Source organism: Diabrotica undecimpunctata, chromosome 4 (assembly GCF_040954645.1).
Source record: "Diabrotica undecimpunctata isolate CICGRU chromosome 4, icDiaUnde3, whole genome shotgun sequence".
NCBI lineage: Eukaryota > Metazoa > Arthropoda > Insecta > Coleoptera > Chrysomelidae > Diabrotica > Diabrotica undecimpunctata.
The window spans coordinates 67,267,133-67,288,357 of NC_092806.1; the positions used below are offsets into that span (position 1 = coordinate 67,267,133).

Here is a 21,225-nt window from a genome sequence, read left to right on the forward strand (position 1 = left end):
TATGGGTTCGATATGGTTCTCTATTATATTGTCCAACTTCCACATTTTGGACTCGACTTTTTGTTGAACGTCTTGCACACATTTCTGCCACGTAGTTGGACTAATATTATTATAATATTATAATATTATAATATTTTTCATATCTGCAAATTTAAAAGTAGTGTTTTTGCCTGCTACATAATTTTTTAACTTCTGCCCGGACGAGCTCAATCAGATTGAGCTCACAATGGTATGGGGGCAGCATTAACACTACTTTGTTTTGGCTTTTTGCCATATCATCAATGATAATTTATTATATTGTTCCTTATGTTACTTAACGATAGCCAGCAGTTGCACTTTTGAAGTCCTCAAACCCTATATTTTTTGATTTCAGCCACGCTTGGATGTCAGCTTTTCTAGAAGCAGTAGTTGGAATTTTTTCCAATTTTCTGAATGATAAGACGCGTTGTCCAATACGATGAAGGAGTTGTCTTCTAACCAGAGCAGTATATTTTTAAACCAATTTTCGAAAGATTTCCCGTCCATCTCTGCATGGTAGTACCCACTTTTTTTTATTCAAACACCCACAGCCCTTCTGGAACAAACCCATCTTCACTGCCAATGTGACAGATTATTAGTCTTTTTCTTTTTCCTGCATATTAAATTGTCTTTCAAACAGTATATTTGTTTTTGTGATCTGATGAATATTTCTTGAAAAAAATATAGTTAAAGTCAAAAGTTTACAGTGGGCCGATTTCTATGCACGCAAGTTTATATATATATATATATATATATATATATATATATATATATATATATATATATATATATATATATATATATATATATATAATATTGTCAGTCAGAGGCCCTTTTCAGGTCAATAAAGTGAATTTACCTTATGCTTTATATATAGAGCAAATGTCTATTATTATCCATAGTGTCGTATGTCGCTATACGTTCAATAATAACGAAAACGATGTGTAGTGCCCTTTTGGTAGTCTCTTTGTTTGTTTTTTCTGTCTAAATTTATTCGTTATATCCTCCCCTTTTATTTGCTATGTCGCATGTTAGGATTACATCAGTTGTTTATTTTGTACTCTTACAGAAGGCCTCTTAAGATTAATACTGAAGATAGTATAATAATAATATGTAGTGCCCTTTTAGTAGTTGCCTTGTTTGATTTTTTTGCCATGTTAGGATTTGATTAGTTGTTTATTTTGTATACAGCAAGAGGCCTTCTTTAAGTCAATAAGCCAAAATTTTTCGTTGGTCATCATAACAGATGTAAATCTATTTTTATCTATAGTACCCTATGATATCTCGTATCTTGCTATACGTTCATTAATAATGAAGATACTGTGTAGTGCCGTTTTGGTAATCGCCTTGTTTGTTTTTTGTATCTGAATATATTCGTTATATCCTCTTCTTTCATTTGCTATGCCGCATGTTAGGATTCGATCATTTGTTTCTTTTGTATTCGACCAGAGGCTTTCTTTAAGTCAATAAATCAAAATTTGTCTTATGGTAAATCTATGTTTATCTATAGTGCCCTATGATCACTCGTATGTCGCTATGTTTATTATTAATGAAGATACTGTGTATGTAGTACCCTTTTGGTAGTCGCCTTGTTTGTTTTTTGTATCTGAATATATTCGTTATATCCTCCCCTTTCATTTAATGTATCACACGCTCCAACCGTACCAAACTCAAAGGAGATATGATGTAATGCCCTGTTAGCAATGCCACAATCTGTGTTTTTTATCTCAACATATTTGCTACCGCCTTTCCTTTCCAATAATGTATCATACGTCACGATCCAACGAACTATTCTATCACCACCACAAAAGGCGCAAAAAATTATTTAATTCTACATAACTTGAATTTTACATCTGTTTAACTTGATTTAATTGTATTTAATTCTATTTACCTTTATCTTTAGTCTTATTTAGTTTTTATTTTATTTTGGTAAAGCGTTGACGTTTGTTAAACGTCATTTTATTTTTTTAGTAAGTGTATGTTGATCTTACCCAATGACATATAATAAATGTATAATTATACGTCATTAATCTTACCTAACAATTACAGTAACTTTTCAGCAATTTTCGACAAAATTAATTAATTCAGATTTCTTTGTTCGGATGGCGTTAGGAGTTTATATCTATAAATATTTAGGGGTTCTACAGTATTCACTGCCTTCCCTCGCTCAACCGTTTCCATCTCTCTGTTGTTCCATTCTCCATCGTTTAGGCCTCTCTTACTCATGGCGTCGCGCGTCGTCTACTTCGTTCCTCCAGGATTTTCGGGGTCGTCCTTTTTTCCTCCTTCCTATGGGGCTCCATTCGGTTATTCTCTTTATCCATCTGCTGTCGCTAGTTCTTCTTACATGTCCATACCACTTTAGTCTTTTTTGTTTTATATATGTTAGTATGTCTGTTTCTATTGATGTTATTTGCTTTATTCGTCGTCATTACTTCTCCTATCCATTCTTGTTACTCTGCAGCATCTTCGCAGGCATTCCATCTCTGTTGCTACTATCTTACTGCTGTTTTTCTTGTTTATGATCCAATTTTCAGCCCCATATGTCATAATACTTCGCTCTAATGTTTTATAAATCTGTGTTTTTGTCTTCATATTTAGGTGTCTATCCCACCATACTGAGTTAAGTTGTCGGATTGCTGTTCTTGTTTGTCCTAATCTTTGTGTAATTTCTTCCTCTGTTGTTGCCTTTTTCGTGATTATAAACCCCAAGTATTTGAATTTATCCTTTCTTTTGATTGTTACGTTGTCATCAATATGTAGATCTTCTATGTCTTCTTCACTTGTAGATAGGTACTCTGTTTTCGCGAGGTTAATATCTAGGCCAGCCTTGGTATATTCTTCTTGTAGTTTCAGTTTATATCTAAACTAACATAAAGCTTTAAATTATTCTATTATTGTATTAAATTCTACCTTAAAAATATTATTAAAATTAATTATTAATTATATTAATATGTACCTAATATTCTTTTTATGACCCTTCTTTCCTAGATGGGGCCGTTAGTTTACTGGACAAACGGTGTGACCTGTCAGTATAGCCTTTTATGTAGATATTAATATGTAATTAATACAGTATTATTAATTAAACGTATCGTTTCAAGAACAAAATATGATTGAAATATGGTGGTTCATATTTCTTTTCTCGCGCCGTTAGTTTACTGAACAAACGGCGTGACCTGTCGTCATAGACTTTTATATAGATATATAAAACAGTTTACAATTTTTTGAAATAATTTTTTAAATTCAAAATATATTTGGTAGAACAATAATTTTTTGAAACGAGTTACGTTTTTTTTTATATTAAATTATTACGTGACCATAAGAACAATATGGGTGGCCACAGTCACATATACATATAAAAAATACGTTAAAAATTCAGTTTGACATTAAAAAATTTATTATAACAACAGAATACCACTTGTCGCTAGAATGGTGATTGTTTTAAATTCGTCAACTACACTATCTTTATCTATATTTAGAGGAAGTTCTTGTTTTACAAAAGGTACTATTAGATATTTCAAACTGTCTTGTAGCATTGTCGATCGAAATATCGATTTTATTTTGCTCAGCTTAGAAAAAGTACTCTTACAAGTACAACTTGTTACAGTAATTTTGTCAAATTTTACCATTAGTTGGTTAAACACTTGAAACATTGATTTTCTATTAAGCTAAGACCTCCATTCGAGCCAGTTGAGAGCTTTTGAAGCTGAAAATTTCTTATCTTTTTTTATTTTTAAAAGTCTTAGTTTAGCTTCTAATTCTGAAGAATTCAAAGCAAAATGTTCTAAGGTGTATTTTAAATCTTGATTTCCTATCTCATCTATATTTAACGATATGATTTTGCCTACTGAATAAATATTTTTTTTACTCTTGGTCAAATTTATCGTTTAATGACTGAATCATTTGCTCTAAAAGTGGATAAAATACAAAGAGTTTCACTTCTTTTTTTATCGTAGACTCCGCATTGCTGTATGCATTGCCAGCATTATTATCTAATCTAGTAGAAACTTGATGTTTTCTCAGGGTAGGAATGTCAATTCGAAGGCTATCGCTATCACAAGTATCAAAGCAAATGCTAAATTTGGAACTTCTTCTATAGCTGTGTCTTCAAATATCTGTGTCTGGCAATTGAAGTAATTTGCTAATTTTGACAACCATTTGCAGAATTGGATGCATTATTTCCAAACACATAATAAAATCAAAGGATTTTATGTGATGTAGTATCCCTTTACCGTTAGCTCTAGCTTTTGTATCAGTTGCGTCATCAACTGTCTCTTCAATGGCGTCTATAATTGCTTCAACCTGATTTTTGGCCAGAGCAATTGCCTCAGCACGACAAGCCCAACGTGTTTCGGATAAAGATTTCAAAGTTTTTAACTTATTATTTACGACCTTCACAATCTCTTCAAACACAGCGTGTCTTTTTGGATTGACTTCAATATAAGAATAAACGAATTGGGTTACACAAAAAAAAATCGAAAATCTTCAATCGGATTTTTAATATGATTAGCGCAAGCGGCTACCAATCCTATGAATATACAAATTTTTAATATTTTTCTCTTTATATCTTTTCTGTACACCAGTAAAGTTTCCTGACATCGCTGAAGCTCCGTCAAAGCATACAGCTTCAACATCCTCCCAGAAATATTCATATCATGCAAATTAGAATTTATTATTTCAAAAATGGTTTCTGCATCAGTTAAATTTAAATGTTTCAATGATTGTAGCATTTCAGCTGGAAACGTACTACCTTTAGGGATATATCTAAAAACAATAGTCATCTGCTCGTGGTGAGTGACATCAGAAGTCTTGTCTGTAATTACAGAAAAAGGCTGCTCTTTGACTGCCTTTTGACTATTCATTATGAGAGAACGTAAAATATCATTTTGAATGTAGTTGCGAAGATAAGTGCAGTTTTTTGGTGCCGATTCCAAGTATATCTTAAATGTAAGGTAATATTTTTAAGAAATTGTACAAATTCGAGAAACAATGTTTTTCATTGCTTTCTTCCGTTTCATCGTGACCACGAGGTCTTCCACCTTTTACTAGAACTATAATTACATCAATTGGTTTTTTCATATAATCTAAATTTTTTTGTCGTTGCTTCTCTCTGGCTTTCAGTTCAGCCTCTTTTTCTTTTTGATTTGGAGATCTACGAACTTATTCACGTTATAACTCGAAGTTTCTGTTTTAAATTCATAGCAACTTGTATTTTGCTGCATTTTAAATCATTCTGTTGCTTTATTCCATGATGAAAATCCATTAGTAATAAACGCAGTCTATCAATCCAGGATTAGTACTGTCGTTCATGCCAAAACGTCTGCACAAAAAACAGAAAGCTGAATCTTTTGTTGAACTATATTCCAACCATTTAAAGTTGGAATTCCAAGTGGGTAAAAACGACCGACTTACATGTTTTTCCTTTTACCTGTTATTTTGGCTGGAAACTGTTCTAGTTGTGGTTGGTAAGGATCTCTTACTACTCTAGAAGATCTTTCTAATCTTTCTATTGTAATTCTAAGCAAGTGTCATCGGGCACAGTATTATGGTTTCCTATCATGTTTGAAGGATGTTCCCTATTATTTTTTAACTTATATCTTCTTCAAGTGCCATCTCCGCGGCGGAGATCGGCAATCATCATAGCTATTCGGACTTTTGAGACGGCTGCTCTGAAAAGTTCATTTGATGTACATCCGTACCACTCTCTCAGGTTGCGCAGCCATGACATTCTACGCCTCCCTATGCTTCTCTTTCCTTTTAACTTATATACTCCTATGTAATAGAGATATTTGATTGTACACTAAATCATAAATAAATTTACAATAAAAACGTTTAAAATTATAAATATTCGAGACGGCCCATATTGGGTATAGTAAGGTAATTTCAGTAATCAGAGGTTAAAATCTATTAAATAATTAATTATTGGAAAAAAATGAAAACTATAAAAAGGTACCTGCGGAACCCGCTATGGCCACGCCTATGCAAAGTATGAAACATCAATAATAAACGTGCAGAGAGAATTCATTATAAAATTGCGGAAATGATGTGTATTTATAATCAACCGCTTTCCTGTCAAAATTGCTGGGTTTAAGAGACTGCTAATAGTCTCGATATATAACACCCTCCAGAAAATATATTAGTGAATAAATAATCCCTGATATTTACAATATGGTTAGGAAAAAACTTTCACAGCTTTGAAGGAATCGTGATCGATTTCTTTAACATGAGAGTTATACGAGTGTGATAGGCCTCTTGATTTCAGAAATCTGAGCCAAGTGTAACAGCTGAGCTAATATGGTAAAAGGCTGTATATGCACACCTTATCAGATATGATTAGTACTGTCCGCCGAATTGCAACTCATTTTAATCACTCGTCTTTAGCATGCAACAAATTAAGGGAAATGGAACAAGAGCTGAATATGGACCGGAAAAAAATTATTCAAGCTGTACAAACACGGTAGAACTCCACTTTCTACATGTTAAAAAGGTTGCTTCATTTGAGACTTGGTGTAACTATTTATCTTACTGAAAATAACGGTATAAATAATTTAAGTAGTAATCAATGGGACTTGTTGCAAATTTTCTTGAATGACTTCGACCTTCTGAAGACATAACACAACTGATGAGCAGCACGAACTCAGTTATTTCAGAAGTGATTCCATAAATTTCTGTATTAAGGCGCTATCTTTTGTCCAATAAAATAATAGAAAAGTTATATGGCGTTGGGACTATGAAAGAAAGTTTCATTACTGGAATCAATAAAAGGTTTTCCGATGAGGAGTCCAAGGATTATTTTACCATATCTGCTATTTTAGATTCCAGATATAAAACATTTTTTTTTTTCAAGTAGTTGAAGCTATTAAATTTATTTATTTATCAATGATAATTATCTACACATCGACGTACGTTTTATTTAATATTTTGATTTAACTTGTTTGAAAATGAATCATGACGCACGGGAAAAGATAAAGTGGACGTAATTTAATGGACTACCTAAGTCTGACGTCACATTGGGCGGGAGTTTTAAAAACATTTCCAAACATTTCTAATTTGTGTGTATTGGTCCCATAAGAAGTTGGAAATATCGGTTTTTTATTGTTTGAAGAATAATGTAATAATAATAATGTTTATAATATAATAATAATTAGTAGTTTGTTTACATACATGTTAATTTTACATTTGTCACTCAAAAACCAAAAAAACATTTACTCATTACCCCTTAAAACATATTGGTCCAATACGGGAATAATGTGTGACGCTATTTAATTATATTTATGTAGCTATATAATAATCTACAAACATTGTATAATATGTAAAGGGTGATTCATTTAGAGGTACTTTTTTGGTGAGGATTTCGTGCGCTTAGAGCAATTTATGGTCCACATAATCAGCCTACCAAACGTACAATTCGCTTTACGATTAGTAAGTTTGAAACCCAGTTTTCATTGTTGGATAACACGCGACCAAATAGACCACATTCAGCAAGTACTGAAGAAAATATAGCGGCGGTAACGGATATTGTACTCGAAAATAATGAAGAATCGATTCGTCGCCGTTCTCAACAGCTTGGCTTGTCATATGCAAGCATCTTGGTTTAAAAGCATACAAAATTCAATAAGTGCAAGAGCTGAAGCTAACCGACCTTCAGAGTTGTCACCGTTTCAGTCGATGGGTTCTTGATAAGCTTTCAGAAGATCCAGTGAATTCGAAAAAAATCTTGTTTTCAGATGAGGCCAATTTTTTGCTTATTGGGTACGTTAATAAACAAAATGCCCGTATTTAGGGTGATGAACAACCCAAAAAGGTTCAAGAGTGGCTATTACATCCTGAAAAAACAACTGTTTGGTGTGGTTTATGAGCTGATGGAATCGTTGGTCCATATTTCTTTAAAGCAGAGGCCGGCCAGAATGTTAATGTGAATGGAGACCGTTATCGTGCCACGATAACGGACTATTTGGTACCTGAAATTGAAGCTCGTGGTCTCGGCGACATTTGGTTCCAACAAGATGGCGCCACTTGCCATACCGTAAAAGCATGGCTTTACTGCAAGAACGATTCGGTGAACAAATTATTTCACGCTTTGGATTAGTGAATTGGCCGCCTAGATCTTGTAGCATCTCACCTCTTGACTCTTTCTTTTGGGGCAACCTAAAGTCCAAAGTCTACATGAATAAACCAGATACGATTGAGGCATTGTAGGACAATATTACTCGAGTCATTGGTGAAATACCAATCGAAATGCTAGAACGAGTCATCGAGAATTGGAACTTCAGAATGAACCAACTTAATCGTAGTCATGGCCAACATTTAAAAGAAATTATCTTTAAGAAGTAATTTTAAAGAATGGTTCTTTTGCATGATAATTAATATTTTCAAATAAAATTTATTTTTTTCATCGTTTTTTCTTGTTGAAAAAAGTACCTCTAAATGAATCACCCTTTATATTACATGTATTTAATTTTTGTTTTTTATATTTATACGAACGAATATAAAAAATCACTATATTGCAAATATTTTTCTTTCTTTAACATGTATTTATTTTTTTTATATTTGTACGAACGAATATAAAAAATCATTAAATTGCAAATATTCTTCTTTCTATAATTTTGATCATTATTAATTAGTCAGATCGAAAAATGTATGCACAAACATACGATCTAGGGTTGATGTATACTTTTTAAATATAGATTTTACGATACTTAGTGAAATAAGAGTATTACGAATTTTGTATATGTTGGGCAAGTGATTAAATATTTTTGGAGCAATATACATATCGGATCTCTGTCCTATTGACTTCTTGATATTTCTCAATTAAACATGTTGATTGGTTTTAGTGTCTCGTAGTAGTGACGTAAGGTACGCAGGATATGCTTATGATTGTATGTGTAAAGTAGCAGGGAATACATATATAAATAAGGACTTTTGGTTATGAACATTCATTCTGTGCAATTGGTATTATTTGTTGTTCGTGAATTTGTGAGGTAAGAATATCAAAGTATTAAGATGTTTACTATAAATGTTCATATTTTAAGCTTATGTTATTGTTTGATTAAAACTTATTAACTTATATATAAAATTATTTTTTACTGTATTTCAAGGTATTTTGTTGTTGTTTTTATTAGGGTTATTTCAAAATAAATCAATAAATCATTGAATTTATTTACTAAGCTAAAAAATATTTAAATTAATGTTTTATTCTTTTTTCGTTGCCAGTGATTTTATCCTGTAAAATACTAAAGATATTCGTTTTCTCGTGGTTTAGGTTATAATATAACATTTCGTGGAAACCTTTCTATCAAATTGCCATAATGAGTGTTTAAAAAAATGTTTTTTGAATGTTGTAATAGTTTTTAAGTCTATTTTTTAGATCTGCCTAGTAAACATGTGTTGAAGACATCCAGTATTACTGAATTTTTCAGTAACGACATCAAATCTATTAACTATTTAAACTACGAGAAAATGAATATGTTTAGTCTTTTATAAAGGGGATAAAATCACTAGCACTTAAAAAAGAATAAAAAATTAATTTGAATATTTTTTTAACTTCGTAAATAAATTCAACGATTTTTTGATTCATTTTGAAATAACCCCGATAAAAACAACAACAAAATACCTTAAAATACAGTAAAAAATAATTAAAGTTTTAATCAAACAATAACATAACCTTAAAATATAAATATTCATATTAAATATCTTAATACTTTGATATTCTTACCTCACAAATTCAAGAAGAACAAATAATACCAATTGCATAGAATGAATTCTCATAACCAAAAGTCCTTATTTAGTCTTCAAACAATTAAAAAACCAATATTTACAACTTCTTATAGGACAAATACAGACAGATTAGAAATGTTTGGAAAGGTTTTTAAAATCCCCGCCCATTGTGACGTTAAAGCTTAGGTAGCCCATTAAATGTTAATAGCAACTACAAATAAACAAAAATTAAAACTATACCATTTTTTTTAAGTAAAAACGTTTCACGTCACCTTCTTCTTAACGTGCCCTATCAAGTCCCCTTGACGTTGGCAATTAACATGGCGAAACTGTCTCTGTCTTGAGCTATTCTAAAGAGTTGCTCAGCTTTCCTCATTCCTGTCCACTCCCTGATATTCTTCAACCAAGAGGCCTGCTTTCTACCAATTTCTCTGCGTCCTTCGATTTTACCCATCATAATAAGTTGAAAAATATATTATATCGGTCTCCCCTTACTACGTGTCCAAAATAGGCCATCTTTCTACATTTGATGTTATCAAGCAGCTCGCGAGCAGCATTTGCTCTCTCAAGGACTGCCACATTTGTCAGCATAGCCGTCCATGGAATTTTTAGTATACGTCTGTGCAGCCACATTTCAAAGGCCTCCAGACGATTAATGGTGGATATTTTTAATGTCCATGCTTCGACACCGTATAAGAGGACTGGCCAAATGTAGCATTTAACCATGCGCTTTCGAAGTTGAAGTTGCAAGTTATCATTACAGAAGAATGACTTCATTTTTAAAAATGTCGTGCGGGCTATCTCGATTCTACGTTTTATCTCTTCATCTGGATCTAGTTGTTCAGTAATATGGCAACCAAGATAATTAAAACTGGACACTCTTTGAATTATATGACCATCAACATATAATCTTGCATCTTGTTCACGTCACCATTTATACAAAATGACGTCACTTGTATTTAAAATTTCCAGAACATCAACCTTGGAGTTGAAATTTCCCTAACAAACCTAAAAATACGACATCCTTACGGAGTTGCTTGATTTTTCATAGGCGCCAACATGGTATTATAATAAGAAAAATTTAATCGTTATCACATTCAGAGTTTTAGAATTATATTGAATAAATATAAAAAAAAACATTTCTTATTATTAATAATTTAAATTTTTTTGCAACAATTGTTTTAAATTTAATTATTCAAAAAATAATCATGTTAATTAGATTACACAATCATACGAAATTGATAAGGGAATACTTCACGTTTTAATAATGTGATGGTGGGGTTGCAAACATGGGACAGTCACAGTTCAGTGTTGTCAATACTTTATAACCTTATACATACTAAGTCTGTTTTCCCATGTGTTTGTTTTGATCAATTTGATTCGAAATAAATATACAATTTTAATAAACTGCATTTATAAAAATACACTAGCGGACCTGACAGACTTTGTTCTGTCAAATAGATTTGGAATATGGCAGTTTATTTCTTTATTTCTCCTGAACAGAACCGTCACCATGATGATAGGGCGGTGTGTGAGGGTCAGCTCGGGTGACTTAAGTATCTTGGCTTCCACGAACTTTGGCCACCCTTTTGGACCCACTAAAAACCCCGACTGGGATGTCTGCCGGAGGGCTTCAAACTAAGAGGGGAACTTAAGGTTCAAACCTGATTGAAAAATAATCTAAAGGGATAGTGGGAGCCTAAAAGTGACAAATATTTATAAAGTGGGTGCTTCAATGACAAAACATAGAGATAATTAATTATTTATTATTATTATTACCATTGAGTTAATAACCGATGTAATAAAGAATAATGAAATAAAATGTATATAAGTATTTTCAGTAATCGCCTTATTGTAAATCAAGTGAATAATAATTATTAACAAAAATCTGTTTTATTTTTATTGTAGTGCTTTATGATATACAATGTTTTTCGTTTGATTACCTGGTGAATATACAAACAAATCTGATGGTTTTCCAACACTTACTTACTTACTAGCCAACGCCCACCCTTGGCATGTTAGCCATTTGGTGGCGCGCTGACCAGTATAGACGAGCCGTTTCTCGTAGGCGATCTTCATCCTCCTCGGGTGGGTCTGTTTTCAGGGCTGGGCACTCTGGAAGGTGAGCAGCATCCATCTGGGGCTGATCACATAGTGGACAGTTGTCATTTTCGCTGACGCCGATGCGATGTAGATGGGAGGCCAGGTAGTCATGCCCCGTAGTTGTTCTGAACACGGCTACACTAATGGGTCTCGGCAAGTTGCGAGGGATTGGTGACTCTATTAGGTGGGCCCAAGATTTTCCAGCACAGGCTTGTATTTGCTGCTCTTTTATCTTCGCTTTGATTCCTCTTTTAATGGTGGACTTTGCTGATGTGTACGATTGGAATCTAGGGGGCTGTGGAAGAGTAGTGCCTTCTTTTGCAAGTTCATCCGCCGCTTCATTTCCTTTAACACCGACATGACTAGGGATCCATTGTAGAGTAATCAGCCACCCTTTTTCCATCAAGTTCGATAGTTGGACGCGGCAAGATATTGTTTTGGCACAGTCGGTGTATCGATTTGTCGACAGGGCGAGGATTGCGGCTTGGCAGTCGATGAAGAAGGCAACTTTTTGGGGGTGTTGGAAATTCTCAAGATTTTTTGCAGCTTCGTGTATAGCAGCAATTTTGCCGTCGTAGTTGGTGAGAGGGACACCCACAGCTATAGAGCCTTTGAAGAACGTTGAGACATATCCTGCTCCTGTTCTTCCCGAATCCGGCATCGAGGATCCATCGCAGTAGATGTGGAGCCACTTATGTGCTGGGTACTTGGTGTGTATCGTCTCTAGGGCGGCTTTTCTTAGGGCAATGTCTGACGATAAGTGCTTCGGGTCGTTATGGTTTTTAAGCAGTAATTCTGTGTTTGGTAGACAGCGGGCCAGTGTGGTTTGCGCTGGGAAGGGGGCGGCTTCCGACAGAACAATGTGGTATTTTTCCATGATTTGGTTTGCTACTGTAAGCGGAGTGGTTTGTGTTTTAAGACGTGAGGCTGCTTGTCTATATTCGTCCCATTTTTGTGGAAGTATTCGTCTTTGCCTTTCCCAGAAGGTTAACGCGTATTGCTCTCTGCGGCATTGTATTGGTTCAATACCGGTCTGGGCTTCCATTGATGTAATCGGTGTTGATTTTGGAGCACCGGTGATGACGCGAAGGGCAGTGTTCTGGGCGACTTCAAGCTTGGAGGTGGTGTTTGTACTCGCAGTTATTGTAGCTTCACTCCCATATTCTAATATCGGCCGGACATAGGTTTTGTATGTTGCTACCAGGACATCTTGCGTGGCGCCCCACTTTGTTGCTGTGAGACGTTTGAGCAGTCGACATCTCTTTGTGGCTTTCTCTGCAATGTCGTCGATTTGAGGTTTCCACGTCATTTTCTTATCTATGTACACCCCCAAGTATTTTGTTACGTCCTGTCTTTCCAGATCAACTCCTTTATACGTCAGCTTGACAGCAGTCTGTTTTGTTGAAAGGCTAAGTACTTGATATTTGGTTTTGGTTGTACTGACTGTTAGGCAGTTTTTATCCGCCCATTTTTCTAGATTTTTCAGAGCCTGGTTCATTACTCCCTCGAGCGCTCTCAGACTGCTACTTGATGCCCATATTAGTAGGTCATCAGCATACAGGAGGGCTTCCACAGAGTTGCTCGCGTCCGTGGTCTATCGCAAGCTACGATAACACGTGTCCCCTGGGTAACGCTAAATGAGCAGCAGCGATTCGTCGTTACGCGCGCTGGTTTTCCAACACGGTAACAGGCAACATACAATTATTGACCATGTGAGAAACATGGGTTTTCTAGACTAATACCACAAACACCCAATGATTGCCTCTGGGACTTATTTATGGTCATAGCAAAAGGTACATCAGTCGGAATCATTGGGATGCGTGGTATCAAAACGCCTTCTCCTTTATACTTTCCTTTCAGTATAGTTGGTTCTATCACGTTGTTCAATAATTTTTTTTATCGCTAACCGTGTGCCGTTGCAAAGACGCGGTTGGTTGATATTTCTCAACATTATAACTACCGATCCAATCTTTAATTGAAGATTGTGAGGTGGCAATCCTGGTAAATTCAGCGAGTTTAAAAATTCAGGCAGATAGTTGACGACATCATCTTGGTTAGTAGCCGTATCAACTGATTTATAGATCCTCAATTCGCCTGTAATTTGTTCTTAAATTTTGAAATTTAATTCATTTACGTCTATGTTTTTTGCAGCCAATATAGCCCGTTCGCTAAACCAATAATGGTTTCTGTAGTTTTAAGCAACATCTGGAAACACCTTTTGAATAAATTCATCTTTTGATCGAGTTAACTGACAAAAACTTTGAGGAAAGTTAATGCAATCAGTCAAGGTGTCTATAGGAAATTTGCCATTACCAATGTCAATGAGTTGTTTAGAGAATATGTCTCCAGATTGGTCATTTTACAACTCGACACGCATATTCTTGCTTAAGTGTAATACCTTCACAATTTTCCACAAATTGGAGGACTTTAAACATGCTTTGAGTTCATCAGCTGGCGTTAATCGTGGAATGACTGGCAATGTTTGATGAAAATCTCCTGCTAATAAAAGCATTGCACGACCAAATGGGTTATGATTGCTCCGTAGATCTTGTAAGGTTCTATCTAAAGCCTCCAAAGATTTTTTATGTGCCATCGTGCATTCATTCCAAACAATAAATTCACATTGCTGCAAAACCTTTGCCATTGCAGAGTTCTTCGAAATGTTGCAGGTTGGAGTTTCGTTGCTTTGCATGTTTAATGGCAATTTTAGTGCTGAATGGGCTGTTCGACCACCTTCATGCAAAGTTCCTGCGATTCCTGACGAAGCGAGTGCAAGTACAATTTTATTTTGTGATCGAATTGTTGCTAATATCAATGAAATCAAAAAAGTTTTTCCTGTACCACCAGGTGCATCTAAGAAGTAAATCCCTCCTATTTTATCATTTGTTACTTTCATTAGTGTATCAAATATATACTTCTGTTGTTCATTCAATAGTGGAAGATTTGTTTGAATTAATTCTTTCAAAGTGTTGAGATCATACAGTTTTTCTCGGTGCAACTCTTGGTTAAAAGCATTATGCATAGACGATTAGACGCGGCCAGGCCTAATTGAAATAATAGTTTGTTTGACATCATCAAGCACATGTCCTCAATTGAAATCAATGCTTCATTGTAAATTTCTTCGCTTATTTGTATATTTGGATTTCTCCTTCTAATCCGTATTTGATACAAAATATCACACATATTATCTTTGTACTTGATCCACAAATCATTTGGCTTTGATGGGAAGCATGTAGATAAGATTATAGAAAACAATGTTCGTATTTGATGAGCTTGTGATGATATTACAGCATCATTGAGAGTTTGATCCTAATGAGCGTCATTTTCTAGCAATGATTGCAAACGTTGGCAGCCTTCTTTGTATGATCCACCCAAATCACTATTAACAGTTCGTAAATGTTGGAATGATGTTTGGCCACGTATATAGACTAATGGCAGTAGTAAATAAAAACATTCATCATTTCTTGGATGTACTGAATAAATTCGACCAATCGTATCGGTAGAATATACATCTGGGTATACTGGAACTGGTTTTCCTTGTTTCCGTCGTATAAATCTCCTTGAGGATTGATTCCAAGTATAATATTTTGGCATTTCAGAATATAACAACGTTTGAGCAAAAGCATCGTTTTGGCATATCTCAAAAAAACGGGTTAATGTGGTAGATGGTGGCTGAGCAGCTCTTTGTACTGCGTTCTGTGCTGTAAAATATACTCTTTGTCCATTTTCTAAATGCACAGCTAAATAAACAACAGTAGGGTGTCTCTCATGAATAGTTAAATAGGAATTTAGTTAGAAAATATTTGTATGGGAAAAAGCTGTTTTAGGGGTTTCCCGGAAATTATTCGAATTTTTCTCGCCGTAAAAACCATCCTTAGACTTCAAGGAACATTTTAAAAAAATAATTGTTTGGTTCATGCGTTGTTGAGTTATGCGCTTACCAACACATTTTGCGATTCATTTTTACATTATAGATAAATTAATATAGCCTAATAGCTTTAAAAACTAATTATTTTTGTGTGTGCTAAAATGCTTAAACAAATAAATAGTCGTTGTAGACTCTTCAGTTGTTTAGGCTGGTTGCTTGTTTAATAGATTATTTTGAATAAGACCGAAATAATGGCAGCCCTTTTTTACCATTGAATGCTGTGAAAGAGGTAATTTAAAGAATTTAAAATATATAGTTTTGTATTACAATGTTTTATTATGTATTTTAGCGTGTTGCAGCATCCTTAAAACTAAGTTTATCTACTGTTAGTATTATTTCTCAAGCTGTTAAAAATAAAAATTAAAAACTTTAAAAACAACTACTTAAAAACGGTATAACAAGTAATAGTATTACATAATAAAAGTTACTGATTTATTTAGTTCCTCAGTATTTGAGGTTTAAATGTATTTAAAATTATATATTTTTATGTGATATTTGATAATATTATGAATTAAACGTATCTCGTTTTTAACATTATTGAAAAGTGAAAAATAAAATTTTAAAAATGTGATTATTTTCTTCATTTTAAAAATCCAATTAACTAGTGTATTCCTTAATATTTGACGTTTTGAAAATTCCTCACTTATTAACTATTCGGATGTTTTGGCAACGCTGTGGGTTCTGACGTCGTAAATCTTGAATGGTGTGCACTCTTTTCTATGTGAAAAATTCTATACAATATGGACCATGTACTAACCTCTGGCCAGAAGGGTTTTATTAAAATTAGGGTACATGTTCATCTAGTTTTCTACATCGTATTAATCACCAATAAATAGTGGCTACTCCTATCGATTAAGTGGTTTAAGGCCTACAAATTATACTGATGTTATAATTCGTCATGACGGCTTTAGGAATCATTACAGTCTGTATGTGGAATGGTGGCGTGGAAATATCTCCCGTAAAATACAGCATGAACTTGACAACCACACAAAATATTCCTACAGCAACACTCCAATGTACCCAAGTTCTATACCATAAGTCAAGACCGATATCTCCATCGAGGGTGATCTATACAAAACCAATTAAGTAAACCAGATTAAAAAGGCTACTACCCAAATATAACTTATATGGAAGATATTAGGACACAATATGTTTCCTGCAATGACTTTGGCATATTATGGAAGAGTGGAGTAATCCTATTGACAGAAATAATACACTGCGCTCCAAAATTAACGCATAATTTTAAAAACCCTGGTAAATCAAATAATTTTAATGTTTCGATTTTTGTGCTAATATATTATTATTACCCCCGGTATATTGTAAAATTTATCGAAAGAACGGTAAAGAAACGCTGATGTTTTTACCGTTTTTTTGCAAAAAAAATTAAAAACATGCTAATTGTGCTTCATTTTATTTCGAATTTAGTTGGGTTGGATTACGTTGTGCTGAACGTTTAAAGGAGTTTTTCAAGTTTATTAAGTGTTTTTTCTTCGAAATGAACAACCAGAAGCAAGAAAATCGAAATTTGTCAGAAAGTGACTGTTTTAGAATCGTTACTCTTCGCGAAGAAGGATACACTCGAGTAGAACTCGCTGAACGTTTTAACGTCACCCAGTCTTCAAGAGTGTTAACACGTTTTTCTGTTACTGGAAGTAACTCGAGAAAACCCGGTCAAGGCCGTAGAAGAGTTACAACTCCTAATCAAGACCGGGTTTTTGACACTTCGTACACTGAGACAAAGGTTTGTTACCAGTACTTCTCGTTATAACTTTAGAATCAGCCAAAATACGATTAGAAGAAGACTTGCCAAAAACGACCTACACCCTGGAAGGGCACCAATTGGCCCATTATTGACCAGAGAAGGCAAAGATTGCATTTTTCTCGTGAACATGTTGATTGGAATAATGACGATTGGGGAAGAATATTGTTCACCGATGAATCCAGTTAGTCTTTTTTCTGATGACAGGAGAAACCGAGTGTATAGAAGGCCTGGGGAACGCTACGCACAGTCACCGTAGGGACTGTACAGTCTGGCGGCGGTTCGGTAATGGTGTGGGGTGGGATTAATTTAGAGACTCGTATGGAATTAGCTAGAATAGATCGCAGTCGGCTTACATCGCAGGGGTATATAACAGACATTTTAGAAGAGCATGTCGTGCCATTTGCACCATTTATTGGGGATAATTTCATATCGTCAGGAGGTTGAAATTCCAGCCATGGATTGGCCTGCGAGAAGTCCTGACCTCAACCCAATAGAACATGTTTGGGACATCATAGGTAGACGACTACGACAACTACCTAATGCACCAAACACATTAGATGAACTGTTTTTGCGGTTGGTTGAAATTTGGGTTTAAATTTGTAACAAAAAATGTGGGACTGCGAGGTTTAGGATGCCAATGTAATAAAAATGTGTATGTGTAATGTAACACAAGTATTTGGAGTAATGTAAAGGTAACAAATAATTTAAAGCTGGTTAGCAGAAGGTGCCGGAGAGTGACTACTTGACAGTCAAAACAGGATTCGGCCAATTTGCATGCCCTACAGAGACCGTAGAATAAGAAAATGAAGACAAGGTAATAAACAGTATATATAACTAATGTAAATAAAAATGATTATAGAAGTTGCTCCAAACTTTGAGTGGGCGCCAGGAAAGTATTAACATATACTTTCCACGGTATCTTGTAAAGCTGTTTGCTGAAATAAAAAGGGAAACAGATATTAATTGAAATATTTAGTTTTCACCAAAAATTTAATCCCTATCCAAATATATACAGTCTAATTTTTTTTTATAACTACCCACAACCAATTATGTACAGTCAGTCAACCTAGTTACTTATATACAAAAAGAATAAATTCCTTGGTTATACACAACTGATACTTGATGATCTGAATTTACAAATACTAAAATATAAGAAAATTTTAATGATATGGCTTAAAAAGGTAATTTGGCAGGTAACTCCCTGATTAAATGTGTACACATAAAACCGTACAACAGAGTTGAAAGGGAGTATTTAAAAACTCAACCTGTAATTGACAATTAGTCCTTAAACGTTATTTAAAATTATTTTAAAAAAATGACGGGTCTTTATTATTAGTCTAAGTAGTAGGATTTAAACTTAAACAAAAAAAAAAATAGTATATAAAGATTATTAAAATTGATAACAAGAATTAATACAAATTAGCTGTGTTCCACACTCTAAGGTGGTATTTCCAACTGGTTCCCTGAAGTTATCCGGGAAGTCTTATATGAGACCTGGATCTCTGATGGAACAGCTCGGGAAGACGGCAGAAGTGCCAACCCAGTAGGGAATAACTCAATTTCTTTTCTAATTATAATCCCCAACAAAAATAAAAATGATGAATTCTTGATTCTGGACTGAACTTCTGAAGTAGGCTAAAATAACATTTGTGTTAGCGTTCCTCCTTACTCTTAATAAAAAGTAGGGAAAAACACAAGGTTTATTAACCTTGAAAGATACGGTAAAAAAAGTTACTGGCAACAAAAAGCTTTAATGATTTTGTAAATAGTGTGACCTTCGCATGGTTTGACAATATTTTAAGTAAATTAATTAAATAGATAATTTTATAGACGAAAACGCATGCTATGGATCTATTTTATAATATAAAGAACGGTATAAGATAGAATATTTTTATAGATAGTCTTAATAAATATATAATTATATGTTTGTTTAAGGCCGGAAAGTAAAATAGAAATTGGACATATGATTTTATCTTCTAAATTTCGATTTAGACGTAGAATATTTCTTAATGAAATGATATGAAAAGTTACAGATATATATATATATATATATATATATATATATATATATATATATATATATATATATATATATATATATATATATATATATCGACTATCAAAGGAAACATGACAATATAGGAATCAAAATGGCTGATGGTTTTTATAATTTTTATTGATAATTGAATCCACTTACCGGCTAAGAGTGGCTATAACTCAAATGGTATACACTAAAAACAAACTAAAACTTTCTTATCTTCTTCCCAAAAAAAAAATACTTTTGTTAAAACAAATTTAGCTCGTCTATTGCCGCCTACTTATTTTAGTTCAACGAACTTCCTTTGTCCAAAGTTGAGTCCAGAATGCGCGCTAATTCTTACTTGTTAGTCGGATAAGAAGGTCTGCCTAAAACAGCCGCTGGGTCGCTGTTTAATACCAACTTAGAATTTCAAAATTAAGAAATATTAATGAGATAATGAATTTAAAAATTGTATTTAAAAATGTTTAAAGGATTATTGAAGTGACGGACTCGTTTCAAATTGATCAAGAAGAAATCAGAACGATTATTCTCGGTATGAGAGATCGTTGTCAAGCAGTAATAAATGCCAGAGGAGGTAATACTCGATACTAGTATACGGTACTAGTATTTTCTTCAACTTTAAAAATTTCAATTTCGTCATTAATTTATAATGTTAGTTTGTTTAGATGTTTAGATTTATGATGTTATATTGTTAATTTCAATACATTTTTTGTAAAAAAAGAAAAGTTTTTTATTTAAGATGTTCTAAAAAACAACCATAAATCAGAAAAGAACAAACAAAAATTTATGTGTGTAACAGTGTATTTTGTTTCGATAGTTAAAATTTTAAAACGTAACACCAGAACGTTTAAATACCCAACAGTAGGCTAAAAAACTTGAAATTCCGTAAATGAAAGAATAAAGCAAGGGAATCCCAAAATTCCTTTACTCGAAAGTCGAATTAGAAATTTTTCTCTGTTTATGGAGCATGATAGTGTTCTATACCTTCGAAGCGTTTGAAAAATAACAGCGTTTAAGAAAAGCGTTGAATATTTGGTTTCTTAATAAGAAAATTGTTGTTACACACAGTTCCTGTGGATCTTGTCAGGACCTGGTATGTTAGTGTTGCCAATTTGGCAAATATACTCCAATTTTTTTTAATTTACCCAATTTTTTTTTCAAATAATATTGCGCAACCCTAGTTTGGACTTTACACTGTCACTTCTAATAACTTATTTCTGAAAAATAAATTATTAGAAGTGTCAGTGTAAAATATTGTTGTGAATTTATTTAACTGCTATGTCTTTATTTAATTTATAATGTCTTTATTAATTTATTATATTGTTCTTATTTTAATTTATTAAAAAGCACGATAATTCATATCAATTTATTTAACTAATAATACATAATTTATATAGACGAACGTAACAATTAAAATCGCGTCCGCGAATCTTCTTCAAAATTAACTGACCCTCTTCATAACAAAATTCCTCTATAAATATAAAATCCTGTTATTCGAGAACAGCGGCGATCTCCCATCGAAGTAACCAGAAGCTCAGACCGGTCTTATTCGGCCTACCTGGAAACCCCGAGTCGGATGATTCATCATAATTTGGGTCTAGATGCTTCGCCGAAATTTCTACAACAAAAACAGAATTAGTCATAATATATTTACAG

At 33.6% G+C, this 21,225-nt stretch overlaps 1 protein-coding gene across 2 annotated transcripts in view; it reads left to right on the forward strand.

The window, feature by feature from the left end:
* The window catches only part of LOC140439622 (NFX1-type zinc finger-containing protein 1-like), a 209,497-nt gene that overhangs the window by 54,641 nt on the left and 133,631 nt on the right, over positions 1-21,225 (forward strand). The gene's annotated exons all lie outside the window — the stretch shown is intronic.